This window comes from Staurois parvus, unplaced genomic scaffold, assembly GCF_062004578.1.
Source record: "Staurois parvus isolate SC_StPar_1 unplaced genomic scaffold, SC_StPar_1.0 ptg000225l, whole genome shotgun sequence".
Taxonomy (NCBI): Eukaryota; Metazoa; Chordata; class Amphibia; order Anura; family Ranidae; genus Staurois; species Staurois parvus.
The window spans coordinates 3,371,196-3,397,000 of record NW_028318021.1 but is presented as its reverse complement, the minus strand read 5'-3'; the positions used below and the strand labels follow the sequence as shown (position 1 = coordinate 3,397,000).

At 39.7% G+C, this 25,805-nt stretch overlaps 1 long non-coding RNA gene across 2 annotated transcripts in view; it reads left to right on the top strand.

The window, feature by feature from the left end:
- LOC149460577 (uncharacterized) overlaps positions 1–25,805 on the top strand; it is a 650,812-nt gene that overhangs the window by 603,316 nt on the left and 21,691 nt on the right. The window lies entirely within an intron of this gene.

Sequence of the window (25,805 nt, the reverse complement as noted above, 5' to 3'; positions counted from 1 at the left end):
AAAGTATGTGGACAGCCCTCAAAAACAGGTGTTTTCAGTTTGAGGAAGGCTCTTCTCTGGTCCAGCATGACTGTGCCCCTGTGCATAAAACCAGCTCCATAAAGACATGGTTTGATGAGTTTGGTTGGAGGAACTCAAGTATCTGGCACAAAGCCCTGACCTCAACCCTTCAGAATACCTCAGGGATGAGTTGGAATGTTGATTGTTAGCTAGGTCTCTTCATTCATCCACCATCCGTCAGGACCTGACCTAACAAATGGTCTTTTGGCTGAATGGACAAAAACTTCCTAATGGACACACTCCAAAATCTTGTGGAAAGCTTTCCCAGCCACAAAGATGGGAGTAGTTTTTTAATGAAATGTCCAACAAATTCACATATGTGTGATGGCTAGGTATCTTTAAACATTTGGCCATATAGTGTATTTTGAGATATATTCAGACTAATGTGGTTCACACAATAAAGAGCATACGCATAGAGACAGCAATTTATCTTACAATTGTTTCTTTTCAGGGGTAATTTGTTTTTGTTTTTGTAATAGAGTTACTTTAAGGGGTGTGTTGGGAATCTATTCCCTGTATTAGAAACGTAAACAAAAGGGGTTCCAAGATCATCAGAAAACCTATACAAGAGATTGGGCTGGACTGGTTTTCTACAATTATATGCTTTTAGAATACTGAAGTACTAAGCAGTTTCCTTGTGTGATGAGGTTTAATTGCCAATTCAAATTGGAGTTTTTCCCTAAATCAGGGTTTTCAGCCTATTTACTCTGAAGGAACTCTTGAAATAATTTTTTACGTCTCAGGGAACCACCATAAAATGATTTGCATCTACAGTTCATGGCACATAGGCATGATCAGTAAGATGTACTATATAAAAGTTAAAAAAAAGATCTCCTGTACATAGGTGGTCTGTTAAAAAAATGGTCCCTTACGTTGGTGATAAGCATGAAGAATGCCCCTTACACTTCAGGTCAGTGGAAAGAATCCACCCCTTTGTGGCAACTTACGTGGGAGACACGTATAGAGGCTCCACTGGTGCTGTGCAGTTGGTTCTGCCCCGTGACTTTGACCCTAGCACTATACAGGCTTCATTGTAGAGGAGGTCAATCCCACCACAGCTCAAGGAACCCCCTAGCAAGCTGTTGAGAAACCCTAGCATTGCAAAGATCCCTGGTTGAGGATAGCTTCTTTAAATGTTCTACAGATACATTGTAAAAATACTAGCCAATGTTTTTCATTTGAAAACATCCAGAAAGTCAAATTATATTGGTATTAGACCACCCATTGCTCTGATAACTTTACGGTAGAAATGAAAAGCAATCACACAGAGTTTCTGTGTCAGAAGGTGTCTGTGTATCAAGGTTAAGGGTGTGTTGTAAAAGCAGCATCCTGCCCTCAGGAGAATGGACACCTTGATGATTTAAGGGTTATGTGAAGAATGCTTAGAAGATTTTTTTGAGTGTCACCTCATGAGGTGGAAATGGAATGTCTTGTAAGTGCATGCTTACTGAAAAGGGCACTGCCCTGCCCCCCTTTGGGTCATTAATCTTGTCTTCTTATAGAGGCTACTGATGGTCTCCTAATCTCTGTGTATTTAGCATGTACAAATCACAACCTTTTAGTGTCTCTATAACATTTGCAGCTGTCAACCCAATTCACTATTGTCTTCTGTTCACACACTAAGGGGTCTATTGACCAAGCTGATTTCCTCATCCTCCTTCCTCGCTCAGTTCTGACACAGCATAAATATTGCATGCAGTTTGCAGTATGTTCAAAGTTACACTTACTGATGTAAAGGATGGCTAAAGGGACACTAGCATTAAAATGTTTCATACTTAAAGAACACCTAGTATCAGATATTCTTTTTCACGTCAACAGCAAGCATGTTAAATTATGTGTGGGTGTAACAGTTACAGGTATTTATTACCTGTCACAGAGATCACAGCACTCCCCTTGACAATGCCTTTATCGGCTTTTTTCCCAGGACAGAGCTACTTTTGCTCAGGCATCAACCAGGGTCAGCATCACTTTCCTGAGCTAAAGTGCTGGTTTAGAAATTCTACAGTTATATAAATCCTGGTACCAGTGCAGTTCTTGACTGTTTTCACTAATGTCAAACACAGATCAGCTCTTGCTGCAACCTCTTACCCCACGACTTCCTACAAAGTTACAATGAATAGTCTGATCACATGGAGATAGAAGACTGTGGAGATGCTTCCTTCTGCAACAGACTGATGCCATCATCTCAGCTTAGGCAAAATAACTTGTCTGAAATGTAATGATTACTTTTATTGAAAAATACTGTACATTGCTCCTACCTAGATTTATCTGAAAATGTTTAAGTCAATTTATGAGGAATTTATATGTAGCACAGACACTGCACAGGTCTTGCTGATTTGTCCCAGGCTCTATTGCCTATTGCTTGCATGGCAGCCAGGCACACAACAGCTCCACAGTCTCACAACACAATGACCAGGCAGCGAGTGCCTTTTTGAAGTTTAATGCTCATTGAACATGGTTGGGGTGTAAGGTGAGCCTTGGGATACTCCAAATTCACTGCACAGTGTTACAGAGACGACTCTGTGGATATAACTAGACTCCTCCGGGTGACCTCTTCTGGACTAGCAGTAGTGAACACAGTCAATTCAGGGGGGATTCAAAATATAGGAGCAGCCCTAAGTCAGAAAATCTGGGGCAAGCACTCAAAGGGTGAAGCAGCGACAGTTACCAGGATCTCTCTCTCAGGCCTACACTCACAATGTCCCTGTGTACTGGGATGCCTCCTTCCAATACAGCCAGACGCTTCTTCAGTGAGCCTTCAGGCCAGATCCTTAATGAGCTCCCTCTCAATTTGGTTTCAACAACTCCTCCCTTAGCTGAGACCTTGGTGCTGTTTTTAGAAAGTAGGCCTATCAACTCTCCCTGCGCCGAGACCTTGTTGAACTCTTCAGGCTGGGTGTTCTCCTCCAGAACAAGAACCCTGTTGTTCCAGGACCAAGGCTATTTATAGACCCCTCAGTTCCCTACTGGGCATTTCTATCCCATGGATTGGATGAGGCTGCAGAAATATTCAAGCCCAAGGTCTGCCTCTTCCAGCACACTACATTCTAGAATCCACTAGAAGGCAGGGGAAAGTAGCTGAGCCTGCAGTCTTCAAGACCCAGAACAGTCAAAAGCAATCATACTCTGCTCCACTAACTACAGAGGAGCCAGAAAGATTAAATTTACCTTAATCTCACTAGCAACCTAATCTAGGAGAGTAGTACATATAAATAAAGAGAGGAGAAGCAAGGCTTCAGACAGTTTTGCTTTCAAACACTGCATGAGGTCCAATAATGTCTTGTCTGACCTCCAGTGATGTCACAGACATTCTTTGTTACAAAGCCAGAGCCCAAGCAATTGCATTGTAAAGATTATCTCAGACAATGAGCTTTGGAGGAGGGGGGGGGGGGGGTAGAAGGACTGGTCTTGTAGAAAACTAGATATCAATTGTATTCAGACTTTAGGAGTGGCTGAATGTGTCCAACAAGAATAGAAAATGACCTGGGATCAGTAGTAAGTAAATGATGCCACCGGTTAGGTGGTCACTGGGAGTTAAAAAAGAGGAATAATGACCCCTTGTTGGTGTCAATGGGAGGAATAGTGCCTCATTGTGGATGTCAATTGAAGGAATAACTCCCTATCTTTAGTGTCAGTGGAAGGACTAGTGCCTCTTTGTTGGTGTCAGTGAGAGGATTAGTGCCCCATCACTGCTATTAGTGGAAGTAATAGTTCCCCATTATTGGTGTCCCTGTAAGGAACAGTGCCCCAAGGACCAGATAAATTAAGCAAAGGGCCACATCAAAATGGCAGGCTGCAATTTGTGGACAACCATTCAATTAAGTCACCAGTCAGGAAGTCAATTGCATGTCACAAAATACCCTTCATTGATATGACAATCTTCTCATGAATACTGATTTTCCTGAAACAGTTCTAGCCTTTGTAGTCTTATAAATAGATTATTTTCCACGAAATGAGCACTTGTTTTCTTTTTCTGTTTTATTTTTGCCAACTTTTAAGTCATTTGGTTTTTATTAGTGAAACCAACAGGGCCTACAGGCCCAATGTTTAGGTCCTGAAGGCACCCATTAAATGTAGGAGGGTGAGGTGGGGGACTAACCAGTCTTACTTTTCAAAATCCACCTGCACATGGTTTCCAGTTTTGTTTTCAGCTTGAGGTTTGTGATGATGGTTTCTTCAAACCTCCAGGCATAATAAGAGCACTTTGATCATATGTCAGAAACTATTCTAGTCTGTCTTTTTTTTGGGGACAAAGGTACTGTAAAAAGCGCCAAGCAACTGTTAGGGCTATTGGGGTTTTAACGGTGTTTCTGCTCTGCTTTCAGATAAGAATGCTGATGACATACAGCTGGTTAGACAGCTGGTGAATTGGGAGCTGCTCCTTTTTTTTGCACCAAAGGTGATAGATCAGTTGAGACGCACCTTGCAGTTACATGTTCTGCAACATTGCTCTATCTCTGGAATTTCCAGCTACATTCTAGTCTACGAAGAATGTTTGACCAAAAGAAATGACTAAAATAATAAAGGAAACATAAAATATAATTTAGCAGCTTTAACCTGCCTTGTCCACTTTCCTTTGTTATTTTGTCAAGGACATAAAAGCACTGGCTTTGGCACAGAGGTTTAGGAACTGCTGTCCTATCCACATAACCAGATGGCTTCCAAATGAGAAAATAAATGAGATTCCAATTTGACACCTTCAGTGGCTTCATGTGGAAGGGTGCTTTATTAGTAGCGCTCTTTAAAGTGATTGTAATTACTATATACTGTGTAAGGTAATTTAATATGTATGTTTTTTTCTTAATGGTATCTGTGAGTCCATTGAGAAAGACTTTCTGCTCAAGATGCCCTATGCTTATATATTATGAAATCTAAAAAAAATATTTTAAAATGTTATTTTTTATTTTGGCATTGAAGGTTGTTATGAAAACTTGTAGAATACTAGTATTTAACAACAGACAAAATATGTAATAGTGGTGACTTCTTAGCAGCATTAGAAGCAATAATACAGACATCTCATAGACACTTATTTTACCACATCTCAAATCATGAAGCATTAATCCAAGTATAAGGTTTTCTTTATATGAGACATGTCACTATAATTTTAAAATCTCATTGGACTCAGCTGAAAAAAACGTTGATACTAATGTCACTTTTTTGAAAATATGGATTTTTGTCCTGTTGTGTTAACTTGTGAATTGAACCTATTTGTCACAATATTCTTATTTGGGTCAAAACCAGTAAGGCAAGAAAATGTTTTAGGGGTCTTTTCACACTGGCATTCCGTCTGTCTGACAGCAATGCATTCCTATGTGCAAACGGATGAAAAATGGACATCATCCATTAACATAAATTTTTTGTCCACGTCCGTTCAGGTCCATTTTGTAAATGGAACAAGTCTGCATTTTTTTCTATTAAAAAACAGAACAGACGAAAAAAGGATGTAAAAGGACAAACGGTCCGTTTTTGCATTGGTAGTGGATATGAAAAAGTGATGTAAAACAGATGTAAAAGCTGAAGTAAAAACTGATGTATAACTGATGTAAACTGGCCAGTTTTTACTTTGAATAAAGTGATGAGAAAAATGGAACACCTGTGTGAAAGGACCCCAAATGTTCAGGATGTGCTGGAACTGGAGAGAGTTCAGTTCAAGCTAATAGGGGACAGGAGGACCCTCGTTACAAGGAGCAACGACAAGCATTAAATTTATTCTCCCTGGAGAAAAGATGCTTGAGAGGAAATATGACTGCAAAGTACAAATACCTCAATGGTGATTCTAGCATAGGGAAAAAAACTATTCAGTTTCAGGGAGCTTAAGAAGACACGCACCCACTCAATGAAGTTGGAGGAGAAGCGGTTCAAGCTTAAACTGTGTAGGGGTTCTTTACTGTTAGAGCGGAAGGATGTGGAATTCCCTTTCACAGTCAGTGGTGTCAGTGGGAAGTGTAAAAAAAATTTTAGATGGGCATCTTAGCAAAGACAGCATACGGGGATATGGGAAACGGTATTTACACAAACACACACTCCTGGTTGGCGCCTGGGCTGAGGCTGTCATACAGCTTCTCACAGGGTTTGCAGAGATGTGCGACTTTCAGGACTTTTCCCTTTTCCATTAAATGTCTAGAGCTGGGACGAGCTCTGCCCTTGTCTGCACTCCAAGTGGCTGCTACATAAAAGGACCTGTGGAGCTTTGCGTGGCACTTGTCAATTTAGTTTGGGTCACAAACACTCACACAGGTTGAACTGGATGGACTGGTGTCTTTATATAACCTTACCAACTATGTAAATATGTAAAATGGATGATTCCAGCACAGGTTTGCCTTTGGTGAAAATTGTTTTGTGACTACAAGCTCCATAGATGAAAATCCTGACATTGCATGTCTCTTCTGCAATAAATAGCCTGCCTGCTCACAGGTTTTATGAAAACACCTTCTGTTCTGCTTTAAAGCACAAGACTGGTCACTAAAACACACTGGAGCTTTATTTCAGAGTTAATGTTCTTTTATTTTGAGCAATTAAAAAACAAACATATATTCTAAAAGTTTGTTTGTTTTTAACAATATACTTCTCTTATTTACTCCCTTTTGGTCTGCTACAGGTACCATTGAAAGTGTTCTGTTCTATCTATTTGATGAGTGAAATAAAAAAACCTGTTAATCATGTCATAAATTTAGAGCTGACCTCTGCACATGTTGTAAGTTATTTTAACAAGTCTAATTAGCCCTCCTAGTTCTTCTCTTAGACCACAGAATAGTCTGGACAGGGCCATCTTAATAGCATCATGGGCCCCTGGGCAAAGTAATGCACTGGGGCCCCTACCAGGGAGATGGCGACCTGTGGGTGTGGCAGGGGGAGGTAGGTTAATGTTCAGTGCGATGACTACAAATGCGGGGGGGGGGGGTTAAAATTTCACTAACATGACCACCATTGTAGATGCGGGGGTTACGTTTCACCACCAGTGACAACCGATGCGGGGGGGGGGCATTGGCAATAATAGTTAACCCCCCAATCCCCCACATGGATTGTTGGTCATGGTAGTGAACATTAACCCCAATCCCCCCATCCTGCATCAATGGTAATGGCAATGAATATTAACCCTTTCCTCAATCACAGCCCTCTCCCCATCACTTACAGTACATGATCACAGGTTCCTGTCCCCCTCTCTCCTGGCCAGGACTTTGTTTGTACTGGGGCTGATAAAACTCTGCCCATAGTGCAGTCTTCCTTTCTGTTCCAAGCGCCCAACACCCCACTGATACTCTGTGTGTTGCGCACCATACAGTATTGCAGATGTCCCCAGGGCTCCAGTCCTGGGACATAGGTTGGGACAAAGTCGTTGCAGGACAACTGATTAAAAAACAGGACAGCTGGCAACTATGTCATGGAGCCCCTATGCACATGGGTGAATTAAGACAGCCCTGGTTGTGGAGATGAGGACAGTTGGAGGCTTTAAAGCAGTAAACCCAAAACCAAAAATGTATTATAATGCAGCTTACAAATCATTAGATGTGGTGGCTGCATTTGTTTTCTTTTCTTTGGCTTTTTTCCCCCTCTGTTTTCACCCAGTGATCACACACCTCCTGTATTAGTAAGACACCACTCTGGAGGAATGAGCACAGGACACAGCTGACAGCAGCACTGTCAGATTGGAGGGAACAGAAGTGCTAAATGTATTAGCAGATTTGAATACAATAACAAATTGAAGCCAAACTCCAGCTAATACATTATAATCAGTTGCAGCAAAAAATTTTTTCCTTTTGGGATAACGGTTTTACACAAATTATAAAAGCTGATCATTTTAATCACTCCTACAGTGGCAAACGGATTGTCTCATCCATGTGAACTACTAATGCAGCCATCACATCTAAGCATTTGTAACCTTCAATATAATAAATGTTTGCTTTTGGATTTAATACTGCTTAAACAGACTTCCAGTTGAATTAAAAAAAAGTAAACCTCAGTAGCTACAAAAACTGTAGCTGCTGACTTTTAAAATACAGACACTACCTGTCCCTCAGTCCAGCAGTGTCCTCACCACAGCTGGTTTCATCGGCCCTCTTCTCTCCCCGGTGACGGCATCTTCAGTGTGGACAACCGGCTGTGACAGCTTGTGGCTTCACAGCTCTATGCCCACTGCTCATGTGCGAGTAGCGCTGCACTTTATGAATGGTCCCGCAGTCTTCTGGGACCTGTCATGTGACCCAGAAGACTACTGGGAGGGAGGGGCGAGGAGAACACCCGCTTCCGATCGCCTTAGGCGATCACACTGGAATTGGGAGCAGGTACCTCTCAAATTCAGATATGAGCTCCCCCCTCCCCCGCTCCCCAAAGGTGCCAATCCTTAATTGGGAACAAAGCATTAAAGCGGAACTTCCCCTTTTGGAAGTCTACAAAAATGCTGTTGTTGTCAGCCCATTTCTGGCAAATCAATGAGTATTTTTCTGTTTTTAAGGGTCTTTCAAGTGAAACTAAAGACAAAACTTTGTTTTTTGGATAGAGTGGAGAGCAGGTTCTTATTGCAGTCTGTGTCCCTGTTAGAGAGATTAAACCTTGTTATATGTTCTGGGACCATAATTGCTGAGAATAAAAGTCGAGTCATTTTTATAAGGCTAGGTTCACACTTGTGGGCTGTTTGCTGCCACAAAGCCCGTGATAGTGTGAGTTGAGCCTTAATTTTAAATTGTCATCAGAACTCGAACAGGAAAACGTGAAATTTGGTGACAACAGCCTTCTCACTTTCTGTTCTGGCAGGAAGTGAAGGAAACTCTCCCTATTAGGGCAAAGGAAAAAAATAACAGAGGTTATAACCTTACCCTTACTTTATCAAAAATGATAAAAAAAAGTTTAGGCTTTCCATTTTAAAGGAATAAAACATAGTGAAATGTGCATGTATTGCAGAGATGTGCTGCATGTTTTTTTTTTTATTTCCCTGACACACACTTTAAGTAAGGTATAAAAAGGCTGGTATACAGTAATATGAACAACTTTGGTATATAAATAGTACATTACAGATCGTTACACCAGAGCTAAAAAAAAATGTGCGCAGCAATAAAGGATAGAGCAGGAAAGGGACAGTTGGGAGCTATGCAAATGAAAAAAAACTAAGGACCATTAGGGCAGTGCTGGGGCATTGTATCTTCAATAGGTGAGAACCCTTACTATAGAAAAACTGCTAATAAGGGTCTTATAGAGGGCACGTAGTTCATTTTGGAGAGGCATTGCCTTCTAATGTCACCTCATGATGCCAGCTCTGGGGGAATAAATCGACCAGCCTGATTTTTCCTGACTAATCGCTTTGGCTATAATGATGTCCTCCCAAAGCGTAGTATAGTACAGCTGATACATAACAACCTTTGATCTTTCATCCGCTGTCCTATGTGGAATGGCACCGTAACTCATTTTAAGAAGAAAAGATGCTGTATTTCTCATATGGCATGAGTCCAGACATCTTTAGAAGTCCTCCTCCCTTTGGGTCCTATATGAGGAAACTCCCTGTGCAAGAATAGCACCTCTGGAGTTATCACTAAGAACCACATAGTGCACTATCAGGGCAAGACACAGGCAAGCAGTCTGCAGGAGACAGGCCCGAGTGTGATGCTTTGCAGAATAACACATGCCATATCCTCTGAACAAACAGCATTTTGTCTGACAGAGTAGCAGCCCTGTTCACTGGTGGAACCATAGATGATAACACAATCTCTGTTTTTAGTAAGCCTGCATGCTCACATTAGATGAGGAGGGGAAGGCCTTAGTGGGTGTACCTACTGCTCAAACACATATCTGGCATTAAAGTCCAGCTAAAATGTATATTTTCAATTTGGGGTAGAGCGGGAAAATATTAGAACACATATTGTGTATTTAGTGTTATTTGGTCTCTGGTAGAGAGATTTCCCCTAATTTACTGTCCCAGTGACAACAGTTTCACCAGACAGAAAGAAACAGGAAATCTGCAACAGGGATACAGATGGCAACAAAAGGCTGACAGAGGTTCTAGGCTTCCCCTACTTAAAAAAAAAAAATATATATATATATATATATATATATATATTTATATATATATTATTTTTTTTTTTTATTTGTGTTACTTTTGGGGATTTTTCCTCATTCACTTACTGTTTCACTATTATCACCTGGGTAGGAAGTGGAGGAAAAACTCTACAGGTAACAATAAAAAACATGACAGGGGTTCTAACCCTCCTCCACTCCATTAAAAAGAAAAAAGTTCTGGCTGAATGTGCACCTTAAAGCAAAACTCCAGCCAAAACTAATTAGATAAAATGAATCGCCCAATAAAAGATAAAATATAAAATGCTGCAATATTCACCATCACCTAGCTAACAGGAGAGGAACCCAGTATGGTCTTCTGCTGAAATATCCCAGTCCTCTTCAAGGTCCAGCATGCTGTGTAGCCTAACAAGTGGTGGGTACGGTCACCAAAGGTCCAATATATAAAAGAACAATTTTTGGGTCCCTTTTTCTAGCACTGCCCAAGCATGAATTCAATGTGGAAGATAGATAGATAGATAGATAGATAGATAGATAGATAGATAGATAGATAGATAGATAGATAGATAGATTTTCTACATCATCCATCGACAGTGAAACAGTCTAAATGGTGTTCAGAGGAAATGAAAGAAGCATTATTCATGTTAATCAGACAGTAAGTAAAGGAAAGACTTACTTTTTCTTTGAATATTACATAACAAGAACTCTTACTGGTTCCTCCTTCTGATCTCCACATTTTTACTAAAGCTGGCCGAATGCAAAAAGTTGACTAATCTATAGGCTGCCTATGTCTATAGAGATGTAGGGGTGCAGGGAGGAATCAGTAGGAGCTACAAGGGTCCCAGGAGACTATTGCTCCCAGAAATCTTGGCTTTTTGGATAGACTTACAGGACCATTCTAAGTGAATGGAATGATCTTAAGTGGCACCGGATTCAGGGAAGGTATTTACAGTCTTCATTTGCAGGGTTTCACTCTGGTCGATTTGAAACTAATGACAGGGTCTGTAATGGTTCTCATTTATCCAGGTCATAGTATATCAAATAGTAGTTAGGCACATTCAACTGGACTTGTCCTGTAATGGTAAAGTTTTGTAGCTTATCCAACACCCTCAGAAATGAAGAAGTGGCTTAGAGAAGCTACGAAATGTCTTTAACATTACAGAACAAGTCCAGTTGAATGTAATTAACTATTAGCTAATGACAGGGTCGCTTTAAACATGGAGACAGAGCACACAATACATTGGTATATAACACTATTAAATGCAAAACTCTACTCTCTTGTTGTGTTAAAAGTTTGTTTCAGGTCCATTTTTTTTCTGTTGCTGTCAAAATAAATGGGCAATGTTAATGCAATGCACTTTAGAAGTGTGTGATTTCAAAAGAACAACCACACCTACATATATAGTGCCCCTGATGACATCAAATGTGATGAAATGCATTGGGAAAAGCTGGAAGCCGAGAAGTCATCACGCATGTATGCTTTGCTACCGAGGATTCTAGGAATTGTAGCATTATGTGAAATGCTATTTACAGTGCTGAAATAAGTGTTTTTAGCCAATTTTATTAAAAATGATGGAGAACAAAAGCGTGTTGGGGGTAACATGTTGTTTATGCGTATGATTACAAGCACAGTCTGACGTCTCATGTCTTTTGGTAAGCCTTAGAGTGTGGCTGGTGGAGGACATATATAGTGAACAAGTGGAGAGATCACAGAGCACTTTATTGTATGGTCAATCACAAATTCACTATGGATTGTTAAGCATAAAAAGCATCATTACTCATGTCACTATGAACTTTATGATTTAATGGTTTTTTGATATAATATTCTTTTTGTGTTTATTTTAATAAGCCCTGCACTGGTGTGCATTAACACACATACTCACCTAGGTGAAAGCAGCATCGATTCAATGCTGTATCTGTCCCCCACCGCCTCTAAGACCGAGAACTGTGCAATCAAAGTCTGCTGATTGCACAGTTTTCAGTCTTCAGTGAGCAGAGAGCTGGTGGCTATCAGATAGAAACATACACCGATTTGCTGTACCTGTGTTTATGGTGTATACACAAGTACAGCAGAGCACAGCCATTCATGTCAATGGAAGGCTGTTAGCTGCACCTGGGCTGCATGAGCAGAAGAAATACCCCGGTAATTATGCTGAACGGGCTCAGCCAGCCTGTGTGCAAGAGCCCATAGTTTTAATAGAAAAGTAAAATGTTTTCCATGAATAAACAACTGCTGCTCCCATGCCCCCACTAGCATTTTAAATGCCAGCTAGTCACCGCATACTATCTATCAGGAGAATTGTGAGTGTTTTACACAATTAGAAACTGCAGGTAGTCAGTTGTGTTCAGTCAGATGTTGTATGGCAGGTTTGCAGTGAGATAAAAATATTAGTAAGGAACAATTAGTTTTTTTAAAAAACATTGATATACAATGGTAAGATTGTTTACATTAAGCTGATCCTCTTCACATGTATTTTTAGAAAAAATAATTTAAACAAATTACAGTATTATAAAAAAAAATAATACAGCTGTGCATTCCTCAAAAAAATAATTCAATGTGTTTGTATATACAACTGGCATAAGTATCTGAATCAGCCTTTGTCATCCAGGTACAGCAACATTCAGCCTGGGAGGGGGAGGGGCAGTCATAGTAGCCCATCAGTCTCTGCTGCATGTATATGTTCTGACAGAGAAAATGCTTATAGGAGGAGAGATCAGAGTGAGCTCTCTGAGCAGAACGGATAAGTTATTAGTGGTTTGTTGCTCCTTCTTCTGTCTGTGGATGGGGAAGTGTCACTGTCCTGTATGTGCTGTCTGATAGAGCTGTGTGAACTACAAGCATGCCTAGAATTATTATTCTCTTGGCAGATAGGAGAGTTCACATATGTATTTTTTAGAGTTCAACTTTATTGATACCCCCTTCCTCCTCCCCTTTACCCACCCTTCACTCCCATTCCCCCTAACTAATCACATAGTTAGATCATTTAAAATTGAAAAGAACATTTAGCTTACCAAAATCCATGGTCAAATTGCACACTTGCGCCTGTAGAGTTGGAGGATTCTTCTTTGGGGACCTAGGTCACAGCCTGGTGATGTGGACACTTGCTACTGGTTGTCCACCGACGTTGTCCATACAGGCTCCAGAAGAGTGCATGGCTTGATGACATCAGAATGAGGACCTCATTTGGCAGCAGGCACAGACTGCAGAGCTGGATCACTCTGCTTCCAGATGTAGATAAGAAAAAATAGGGTTTAAACATTTTATTTATAAAAATGATGAATGTTTGGAAAAGAAAGACGGAAGAAGGGGTTTAATTTGGACCAGATATGGGCTTTAAGAGAGGATAGTGGTGGTGGCAGGGGTCGAAGCAGGTTCCCTCTATACTTCTACATAGGGGGGACAAAAGCAGCTTTCAAATTTCCATATTACTATAATTTAAGTTTATTTTAGAATGTTCTCCTAATTATCAACCTCCAATAAATTTCCATCATACCAATTGTTTATTTTTCCCTCTTAGTATCCTATGCACTAATTAGGATCTAATGCAAGATACCTTGGCAAAAAAGCAGAATTCAGCAAGACAATTAACCTTTCTTATCTTGTGACAAATGTGAAAACTAGAGTTACAAAATAACATAATTTCCGTACAGACGTTTGTTTTCCTTTTTATGTCACATCCTAGAATTGTGTTGACACAAAATTTTATTTTCATTTTTAATCTGAATACCAGCTCAGGGCCCTGTTGTTTCCTCATTATAATTTCTGAATTATGTCATAATACAAAAATAATAAGTGAAATATTAATTCTTCTTCAACCAAAAACTGCCATAGGTCATTAACTACACACTTTGCTACTGCCAGTGACAAAATTGTGAAAAGGTGTTAAGTCACAGCTTATGACCCCTGAAAAATAAATGTCTAAAATGATTATTACAAATGTTAAAATACTATGACATAATATTAAAGAATAATCCCAGACATTCAGAGGTTATGCATAGTTACTGGTCCAGCTTCGACCAATGTAGCTAAGTATATAGTATACCTGATCAATCACCTGGACACAGCTACTTCAGTGGTAATTGCTTCCAAGTGGCACACCTCTGCTTGCTAAACACAGGAGTTAGGCTGGTAATCACAGGGTGCCTTTCAGAGGATGCTTTACATTTTCTGAATGAATGTAAAGCATTCTCTGATTGAATGAGGTGGAGAGTTGGGATGGTGACGTCACACTCTCCACCTCTTTAAATCAGAGAATACTTTGCATTCATTCAGAAAATGCAAAGCATTCTCACCCATGTTGAGCAGCCAACATCCTGTGTCCAAAATGCAGCAAGCCCATCACTCAGCACAGGACCTAGAAGCAAGTGGAGATCACTGGAGTAGTGGTATCTACTTCAGTGATTTGCTGCTTCCAGGGGCATTGACCAGGTATAGTATTTACATAGTTACATTTTTGCAAGCTACCAGTTCCTAGAATTATTCTCTCAATGAGCAAAAGAAGGGACCCAAAAGCAAGTGGAGATCACTGGAGCAGCCATATCTACTTTCAGCTTTCAGGGGCATTGGCCAGGCATGGTATATACATAGTTACATTGCTCCAAGTTATCAACTCCTGGAATTATTCCTTAAATGAATAGCAGAAGGGACCCAAAAGCAAGCGGAGATCACTAGAGTAGTGATTTCTACTTCCAGCTTCCAGGGGCATTGGCCAGGTATCGTATATACATAAGTACATTGGTCTGAGCTACCAATTACTGGAATTCATTTTTAAATGAGCAGCATACTGTATGTACCCTGCTTTTAAAAGGTAATTCAAATTAGAAACACATAAATTTAATTTTTTTTTAACATACAAAATGTTCCTTTATTGAAGGGAATGTGACCAATACAATTCACATAAACATTAGGATAAAAGAAAACAAGTGTTGGCAGTGAAATAGACATCGCATACAAGTGATGAAAATGCATCACGAAAATAAATTAAATTTTTAAGTGCACAGTGGCTTTTAGCTATGTCATATGGCCAAAAGTATGTGGACACCCCTCCATTTTCAGGTGTTTCCAGTGAAGGTTATTGATAATCCTACTGCCTAAATACCAATATGCATACCAATATGTACATTTTAGGCAATGTTGCTTTTCCAACCTTGTGAGAGCAGTTTGAAGAGACAGTCATTTTTGTTCCAGCATGATTGTGCACAAAGGTAGCTACATAAAGACGTGGTTTGATGAGTTTAGTATGGATGAACTCTCATGTCCTATTTACAGCCCTGAGCTCAACCCTAATGAACAGTATTTGGATGAATTAAAATACCAGGCCAGGTCACCTCATGCAACTTCAGTACCTGACCTTACAAATGATCTTTTCTCTGAATGGGCTCACATTTCCACAGACACACCACAAAATCTTGTGGATAACCTTCATAGAAGAGAGGAGTATTATAGCTGAAAAGAAAAGATGGAGGACAACTCTATATATCTAGTTGTTTTTTGTGCTGGAAAGCACCTGAATCCACAAGACTCTGCAATAGTGCACGTATACCTGCATTCCACAAAATTATATTACGGTTATAACTGTGTTATGAAGAGACCTTAAATGTATCTTATCCTGATCCCTAATCTCCTAAAGTATAAGGACAATATAGGGATGGTCTTCTTAAACAGCTAATTCTTAGCTGAAATACCTGTGGTAGAAAGTTTTGGGGTTCAATATCCTATAGATGACATTGACTTATTTAGCCTTTTTTTAATGCTAAAAGTTGCTTTTTTTTCTAATGGCATTATTACTTTTTCATATATTTTTTTAATGAAATTAATAAAGATTTTTGTAAAGTATAATTATTTATGGGGTTCTGTATATCATTTCTCTTATTTTCTGTATAGAACTCACTATTATTTTCTTGCAGGTGTGATGGTCAAATGTTCGCAAACCTGTTACCATATAATATATAGTGTGGATTATAATTATTATTGTGATTACTTGCATTGTCATCAATAGACATATACAGATTCAGAATATACTGGTTACAGAAATATAATTACAGTTGTTTTTGCTCAGCTTCTTTTATTTTATGAAATATCACATGCACACCATAGACAGAAAATTTTAAAGGGTAACTCCACTTTCGTGGGAAAATAAATAGCAAATAATAAATAATTGAATGTTATTGAAAATGACCTTTCCTTTTCAATTTGCAGTGCTGTAACGTTCTGTAAAATGCAATGCAATATGGCTACCTGGAGTGTTCTATACACAGAGTGTATACAGAACGCCCCTGAAAATGTCATCTCCTGCTTGTGTAACTGGCTTACTGATTTTCCTAGAAGTCTGCACTAAGATACAAGTCAGATTTTTGGCATCCCCTGCAACAAAAGTGTCATTTTTGGTCAAATACTCCCTATGAGAAATCACTTCTAAAGGGATGCACACCTTACAATTTTCCTCATTAGTGCCCTGCAGGTGCAACAGCTGATTGATAATTAATCAGTCACTCCCATACAAATTCACTTAGCACATGGACACAGACAAACAAACACCTACATCATCTACATCTTCAGAATAACAAAAGGTTGGAATCTGCAACAAAGTTTGTTTAAATCCTTGCAATGTGCATAGATCACCCAGAGGGGAATTATCTCAACAAAAGTGGAGTTACTCTTTAAAGTACAATAAGCTTTGTTAAGATATATAGTATAATATTTACTAGCAGGAGAAGTATGTAAATTAAGTATGTATAGAAGTAAATGAATAAAAGTGTTATAAAAGGAGATATTCATTATTTAAACTAAATTGCTGTGGAAATGAAATTTTTGTAAAACTAAGCAAACTGTATCTGAACTAAAAATTAAAATGGACATTTACTCAAAAAGAGCAGGCTTTTTAATACAGAGAGAGACATAAGTATGTCTCTTCAGTATTAAAGTGTTCTTACCTGCCTTTTCACACTGTACACTGAGCTGCACATGTGCAGCTCAATATACAATATCAGCATCCACAAAGATAAATAAATCCACAGGAGTGACATCATCCCAGCACAGCCAATCAAAATGGCTGAAGATAGGAACCTAGAAGAAGACTAGCCAAAGATGTCGGAGCTGGCAGGAAGCTCCTGGAAACTGCACCTCCTCAGTGGAGGTGAGTGTAGTTCTGCTTCAAATGGGAACCACAGATAAAACAATTTTTTTTTCAATTTTGGACAGAATGGAGAAAGATTTGCAGCCTCTCTAAGGCTTGTGTTGAAATCTGTGTATCCATCAAAAAGATTTTTCTTTATTTCCTGTCCCAAAGATGTAACAGGAAGTGAGTGGAAATTTCTGCAAAGTGAGGAAAAACACTGCCGCTGACAGCTGTCACCAAAACAGGTTCCCCCATGAAAATATTTGCTCTCACCTTTGCCATTCATAAAATATGGGATTGCTTCTCAGTTTCACTCATGATGATCAAAACAAGGTGAATACACCCAAATGGGACATACAGTAGACAGCAATAAAAAGGGTGTAACCATTCTCCGCTGTTTCAACAACTAGAAAAACATCTGGCTAAAGTTCTTCTTTAATTTATAGCTCACTACAGTGGTAAACTGTTTTTTTAATCTACTTGAATTTGTTTAAAATTGTTATATTTTATACAGTATCTCCTTTCCCTCAATTCCAAAACAAAACAAAAATAATATTACAATATTATGTTTGCCAATTATACATATTTAAACTTACTACTACAAAAAATTGATAAATACAAATGAAATTAATAAACACTGATTGTGAACATAATAATAAGAATTTAGCTGCTTTTTTAAATTCTTTTTTCACACTATGTCTCAAGTTCTGATATTTTACCTTTTCTATTAAAATGACACATTTTGCAGCAATTGACTCTTTGGCAAGGTGCTGGGGATGTGACCCCGCTGTGTCACTAAGCATTTATCAATAAGCTGATATTTACCAGAGCTTTACAAGGAAGGATCAAAGGGAGATGAATGAAATTACAGAGGAGATATCTCTGGAATCCAAGACTTTGCCCTGTTCCGCAGTGTTCTACAGGGCATTTCAATAAGCTGACTAGAACATTTGGGAGTCTTGATGTCCATGTTTCTCTCAACAGATAATCGCCCATTTACAAAAACTGATTGGCAATGTGATAATATTACAATGGGTCCTACTCAATCTCTTAAAGGTAGGCTGTCATGAGAGCATAGTAGGGACTGCCATTATTGACCTTTCCTTTTTGGAAATATTGATTCCCTGGCTGTCATGCTGATGCTTTAGCTTCATTTCTGTCATATCTTAACCGCTTAAGGACCACCCTATTGCAGATATACTGCTACAGGGCGACACCTGTGCACAGAATCACGTATATATATATGTGATTTTGCATTTCCTGGTAGGGGGCGCGCGCAAGCCATTTGCGCCCACGGATGTCAATCACTGGGTCCTGGCTGGTAATTACCCGCTGGCGCCCTGTGATTACCGAGCATCTCCAATGGGGAAGAAGATTGTTTTGTTTACAAACAATCTTCCTCCCTGTCAGCTCGAGCACGCTGCTCGAGATGGCTGTGCACAGTACAGCCATCCTGATTAGTGTGCTTACAGTGAAGAACAAACCCCCCACCCCCTAGTAAAACACTCCCAGCAGAAGAGTTAAACCTTTGATCACCCCTCATATTAACCCCTTCCTGCCCAGTGCCATTAATACAGTGTCAGTGTTTTTTTAGCACTGATCACTGTATTGGTGTCAGTGACACCAAGTTAGTATCCCCCCCAGTGTCAGAATGTTCACCACAGTCCTGCAAAAAAGTCGCTGATCGCCGCCATTACTAGTAGAACAAAACAATTCCCATTATCTATACCGCCATTTGTAAACGCTATAACTGTCACATAAACTAAATAATTTACACGTATTTGGATTATTAGTTAGCAAAGACATGTCACAGAATGCATTTTGGCCTAAATTTATGACGAAATTTGATTTTTTTTATATTTTTACTGAACATGTTTAATAGCAAAAAGTCCAAAATATTGTTTGTTTTTTTTCTCAAAATTGTTGGTCTTTTTTTGCTTATAGCACAAAAAATAAAAAACGCACAGGCGATCAAATACCACCAAAAGAAAGTTCAATTTGTGGAAAGAATGGATGTAAATTTAATTTGGGTGCAGTGTTGCAACTGTCAGTTAAAGTAGCGCAGTGCCGTAACACAAAAAAAGGCCTGGTCAGGAAGGGGGGTAAATCCTCAGGAGGGCAAGTGGTTAAACAAGTCTAGAGATCAGGAATTCTAACACTGATTTACAGCATATGCCAAGTCTGTGAATAAACATAATGAAGTCAGAGACTGCCAGGTAACCAGCATTTTCAGAAGGAAGCCAGCAATGACAACACCTTTGATTCTCTTTTGACAGCAGGCCTAGTCAACCTTTTAGACTATGGAGGAGATTTACTAAAACTGGAGAGTGCAAAATCTGGTGGAGCTGTGATAGAAATCAATCAGCTTCCAGGTTTTATTATCAAAGCTTAATTGAACAAGCTGAAGTTAGAAGCCGATTGGTAACCACGCACAGCTGCAGCAGATTCTCCGTGCTCCAGTTTTATTGAATTTCCTCCGATGTTTCATGTTACAACCATATTTACAGTGTGACTTCTAATACCATTCTGTTATTACTTGAATTCAGTACAGTTGTCTATGGTTCCACCAGCACAGCTGTTTCATTAAAGTCCAGAATTTGTCCATAGCAGATACTGCAAATCCCATCTGCTACCGTGGAGGGACTGAGAAGATGGCACTGGCAGAAGTGCAGTAGTGTAACCATAACTGTAGTCCTAGCTTGGAGTAAATACTGTAAGAGCCTGTGTATTGAACTGACAAGGCATTGATTCCAGGTTCAATGCTTTGCGCGCATCAATGCAAAAATAATTAGCAAATGTACATTCATCATAAGATCAGTCTTTCAGCATTTAATTTTTTTGCAAAAGTTAGACTGTCATTTTAAATAAAAATATTGGAATGCAATTTACTTATATCCATATACACTGTTAGCCCAAATTTGTAAAGATAACTGACCACAACACCCAAAAAGGTCTTGTTGGATGTCCCAAATCAAAGCCATTACCACTTGCCCTCTGGAGGATTTACCCCCCTTCCTGACCAGGCCATTTTTTGCAATACGGTGCTGCGTTATTTTACCTGACAATTGTGCGGTCATGCAACGCTGCAACCAAATTAAATTTGCATCCTTTTTTCCCCACAAATATAGCTTTCTTTTGGTGATATTTGATTGTTTTTGCAATTTTTTTTTTTTGCACTACAAACAAAAAATACCAACAATTTAAAAAAAAAGAACAACATTTTTGACTTTTTGCTATTAAACATATCCAGAAAAAATAAAAACATCAAATTTCATCATAAATTTAGACCAAAATGTATTCTGCTACATGTCTTTGCTAAAAAAAAATCCCAATACATATAAATTAATTGGTTTACGTGAAAGTTATAGCGTTTAAAAATATGTATACTATAATTTATTTTTTTACTAGTATTGTCGGCGATCAGCTTATAGCGGGACTGCGGTGGCCATTCTGACACTTGGGGGAACTGACTTGGTGTTACTGATATCCCCAGTGACACTGTACTAATGGCACTGGGCAGGAAGGGGTTAACATGCGGGGCCATCAAAGGGTTAACTGTGTGCTGTTTTATTATGTGGGCTGTATGTGTTTCACTATAAGCACACTGCTTTGTATGGCTCCGCTATGCAGAGCCATACAAAGCAGTGTGCAGGAACTGACAAGGGAGAGATCTGTATTGTTTACCTACAGGTCTCTCCCCCATTGGTAATACTCAGAGATTGCCAGGTGCCAGTGGGGAATCACGGGTGATTGACAGCCGAGGCCGCGAATGGTGGCACGGATAGGGCGCGCACCTACCCGGAACTGCAAAATCATGTATATATACGTGATTTTGCGCACCCGTGCCGCCCTGTAACAGTATTTCTGCTATAGGGTGGCACAGAAGTGGTTAATATGGAGATGCCCCCCTTCCCTCTGTGCAGGTCACTTGAGTTCTTCTACCTCAGACCCGTGAAACCATGTCTTTGTGAAGCTGGCTTTGTGTTCAGGATCATGGTCATGCTGGAGCAGAAAAGGGTCTTCCCCAATTTGTTGCAACAGGGTTGGAAAGGCACAACTGTCTACAAAAAAAATCTTTGTATGCTGTAACATTAAGCCAGCCACACATGGGTCAAATTCTGAAAGAATTTTCTTTCGAAAATCTTTTCTAAGAATTTTCATTCAAATTTTGCGCCATTAGTGGGCCACAGCTGATTTTCGAGCAACCATTGAATTTGAGTGATTGGGCATGTTGGAAATTTTTTAAAAACGAATGAATTTCTAATCAATGATCTGAGAATTGTGTGAGAAATGTAATAGAAAAAGAAATGAGCAAGAGCTGTGACCTGGAAAGCAAAGAAAATTCTTGGCCACAAAATTTCTTTTCCGTAGCAACATGTGGTGAAATTAAAGGCTTGGTTGGTTGATTTTCAAAATCAAGGGTAGCACCATCAGATTACAAAATGCACAAAATTTCCGATTTTATAAAGAAAGTTCCTTCAGAATTCAACCCATGCATGGCCTGCATTAATAGTACCCTTCACTGGAAACACCTGAACTCAATCATTTGGAGGCGTGTCCAGATATGTTTGGCCAGGTACAGTATGTGGCAGGTGTTTTGAAAGGTGTTCTATCCCTTCTCCACTCTGTCCGAAACTAAAAAAAAGATTTGCAATGGCTTTAAAAGGATTTAGTTGTTAAAGCAGCCAACTTTGAAGTGAATTGAGATACAATAAAATTATAATTTACTGGTTGTAAAGGAAACACTTCAAAGTATTCTTTTATTATTTAGACTTTCACTCTTTCAGTATAATCAGTTACAAAACAACCACACCTTTCCTGCAGAAACCTTAATAACTTTCACTTTTGGCCTTTTACTTTTAATCCCAATTAACATTTTATGAAGCAGGCAGAATCTTCTAATAACCTTTCACGTCAGCAGAGTTCAGGAATCAGAACAAGGACAAGTACATAAAGAATGGAATATAGAAATACCATCTAAAGCCCACATGCTTGTGCAGGCATTCCAATACTCTCCTGAGTAGAGCATCTAAACCCAATCACTGAATTCTCTTATAAACTTCAAAGCATATGTAAACCCTAAATAATTTTATAGCATGTTTGGCATCATGCCTCACTGTATACAGTTTTCATAAAGGTAAACACCAGGGAGATTTCAAAACTACCTTTGCAATGCGATTCCCTATCCCTCCTCTCCAACGCTCTGGATTGTGAGTGGGCCTTCGGCACCCTCACAATGCAGCGCTGCTGGTCCTACATTGTTGGAGTGTCTGTGACCAACCGAGCGTTGAAAAGAAGCAGCTTCAGGGAACTGGTCGCATGGAGAGGAAGAAGCTTGTGCGAGTGAGGGATCAGGTAAATAAAACCGTTTATTGATTCCCAAACCACATACTAGAATGTAACCCTTGCAGTGTAGGGGTGGCCAACTGTATGGGTAGTTTTGATTTTTTTTCCCCAGAGTTCAGCTCTTTTGCAAAGTTCCTTACCTGGAGATCCTGTGAGTAACAGCTCTTCCTGCAGTAGGCAGGCAACTCTAAGCCAATGCCCCACACTTAGCAGTAGCATTGTCAGCCTGTCATGCAGGCCCCTTCAGTTGACCATTGGGCTGACTTTCTTATAGACAAAAACTCTTAGGCATCCCAATAATCGTAAGCAATGTGTATTGAAATACAGAGGCTTAGCATTGTCAACCTTCAACAAAAAGTGCTGTTACTGGCAAGATCTCCAGGTGAGAAACTTAATAACAGTTTCAGAAAAAAAATGATTTGCTTTAGCAAAATATATACAGTCAAAGCAGTTGTTGTAAAGGCCAAAGTTTTTTTTTTTTTTAACTTCTATGCATTAAGGTAAAAACCTTTAGGGCTTGTTCACACCATACGTGCATGAAAACTGATGGAAACTGACGTGCACATTTCACTTGCAGAGACATCAGGTTACATCAGTTTTCATGCACGCCTCAAAGAGTTTAAAACACGTTGCAGATTCCTGCGCAGAACAAATCTGCACATGATACTAGTGTTGTGGTGTGGACAGGGCACATAGACAGGGCACATAGAGAACAACTGATTTTGTTGTGCCCTTGCAGAATGTGTGCAGAAAAACTGATGTCTCTGCACCATGGTGTGAACGAGCCCTAATGTTAAGCTGCACCCCAGCGGCCCCCCCCCCAATACCTAAATACTTACCTAAGCCCTATCTTGATCTAGCTCTGTACCCGTCTGCAGTGCTTCCTCTCCTTGCAGATTTGAGCCTCAATGCTTGCTATGGCAGTAGACACACATAAGGAGGAGCCAAGATTGCCAGCGGGGGACCCCAGAAGAGGCGATTCGGGAGGCTCTGTGCAAAACTAGTGCACAGAGCAGATAAGTATAACATGTTTGCTATATAAAAGAAAAAAAAGTCTTTGCAATCACCTTAAATTTGTACTAAACCCAAAACCAAGCAGGCAATATATTGCAGCTTACCAGTTATTAGATGTGGAGGCTGCATTAGTTTTCTTTTTTAAGCTTTTGTTCCTCTGTTTTAACCTGGTGATCTGGCCAGTAACACATCGCCTGTATTAGAGTGCCCCCACTCTGGATGAAGGAGCAAGAGGGGCACAGCAGACAGCAGTATTGCTATTCTGAGGGCAAGGTAGTGTTATTTACATTAGGAGATCCAGATACACTAACAAATTGAAGCATAACTCCAGATCCCACTACAGTTACACAAGCAGTTACAGCAAAGAGTTTTTTCTTTTAGGATAAACACAACTAAATAAAAGCTGATATAAAGAAAAGAAAGCCTAAAAAGAAAACTAATGCAGCAATTACATTTAGGAATTGGTAAGCAATAGGGATGCAAATACCGAGTATTTGCATGAGTACTTTTACTTGTGAAAATGCTCCCGATACCGGAAACCGATACTTTGTGGTGCTAATTGTATCAATATGCGATTCCTGTCCAAATCGCATTCAGTTTCCCCACTGCTCCTGTGTGAACCCAGCTTTGTCATAGCCTGAGTTCACACAGGAGCGATGCGAGAAACCTGCCTGCAGGCATCCCATGCTGAGCGGAGATGGGGAGAGTGGGGATGTATACTATGGAGGCAGATGCTCCATATTCTTAGCTGTTAAAGAGGAGAGGAAGTGGCGGGAATTTGAAATCCCCACCACTTTCTTTCCTCTCCTTGCAGGGATGACAGTTCGGGCTAGAGGGCTTTTCATTGTTTTGCACCATCACGTGCTGTCTAGCCCGTACTGTCATTGCTGCAAGAAGAGGAGAGAAAGCACCAGGGTTGTGAATCAGCTTTCTCTCCTCTCCTTGCAGCTATGAAAGTATGGGCTAGACAGCATTTGATTGGTCAGCACCATCCGTGTGACAGTGCTGACCAATCAAAAGCCCTATAGCCCGTACTGTCATCCCTCCAAGGAGAGGAAAGAAAGCGATGGGGATTTCATATCCACTAAATCCCACTTAAATACCACTGAGAATATGGAGCATCTGCCACCATAGTATACATCCCCACTCTCCGCTTTGGGTAACCTCCCTGCACCACTCCTGTGTGAACAGCTATGACAGCCTGGGTTCACACAGGAGAAGTGGAGAAAAAGCATGTGATTTGGACAGGAATCGCATTCCTGTTCAAATCGCATCCTATTCTTTTCAGTGCAATTTGGTTCTATACATTTTTTGTATTGACGCAAAACGCACCACAAAGTATCAGTACTAGGTATCAGCAAGTACTTGACCGTAAGCATCGGTACTCGTACTGCCCGATAAAAAATGGTATCCGTACATCCCTAGTAAGTAATATAATAAATGTTTGCTTTTGGGTTTAATACTGCTTTAAGCATGATGATAAAAATACTGACACATAGATTTTGGATTTCCATACACTTTAACATGTTAATGTAAATTAAAATGCTGTTTTCAATCTTTATAAATATACGGCTTTGCTCAAAATAATAGCTGGTGATCCTGCCATAAAGATCCTTCAGGTGCTTCGGGTCATGAGTTGAGAACTGTCTGTCCCCGTGATCTATTTTTGCTCCTGCATTGTCACTCTATCACATACTGTAGCCCCTGGTTGTGATCACAATTGGCCATGCTGACACTCATTGTACAGGCATGGTCCACTGTTGTCACTATCAGGAAACCAATAAACAAAAGTATTGAGGCAAAGGGTCTGCATGACAGCCATGGAACTAGCATTTTCAGAAAATGCAGCCTCTAGATGTCTCTTTCCTATAAAGAACCCAGATTGCAGCTCTGGGCAACACAGGCAATTTTATTTCAGCATATACTAGGCACATTGAAATATACAGTATATGCCTTGAAGCACACAACAACTCAAGGGATTCAAAAATAATATTTTAAGATATGTATTTTTATAATGTGTAATCTAAATAATAGCGGAATTTCTGAGAAAACATTTCACGGGAATTTCTTCACATGGATGAACAGTGTGTGAAATCCAAATATAATCATATGAAAAACATAAAAAATGAGATTTATAGTATCAATAAAGTAGCTAAAATTACTTTAAGTGACAAAGCATTCAATCATGAATTATTTTCACCCCGCTGCTAACTTCCTCAAGAAAATTGATAACGCTTCTGGTTTCTATTAGCAGTTTTCAGT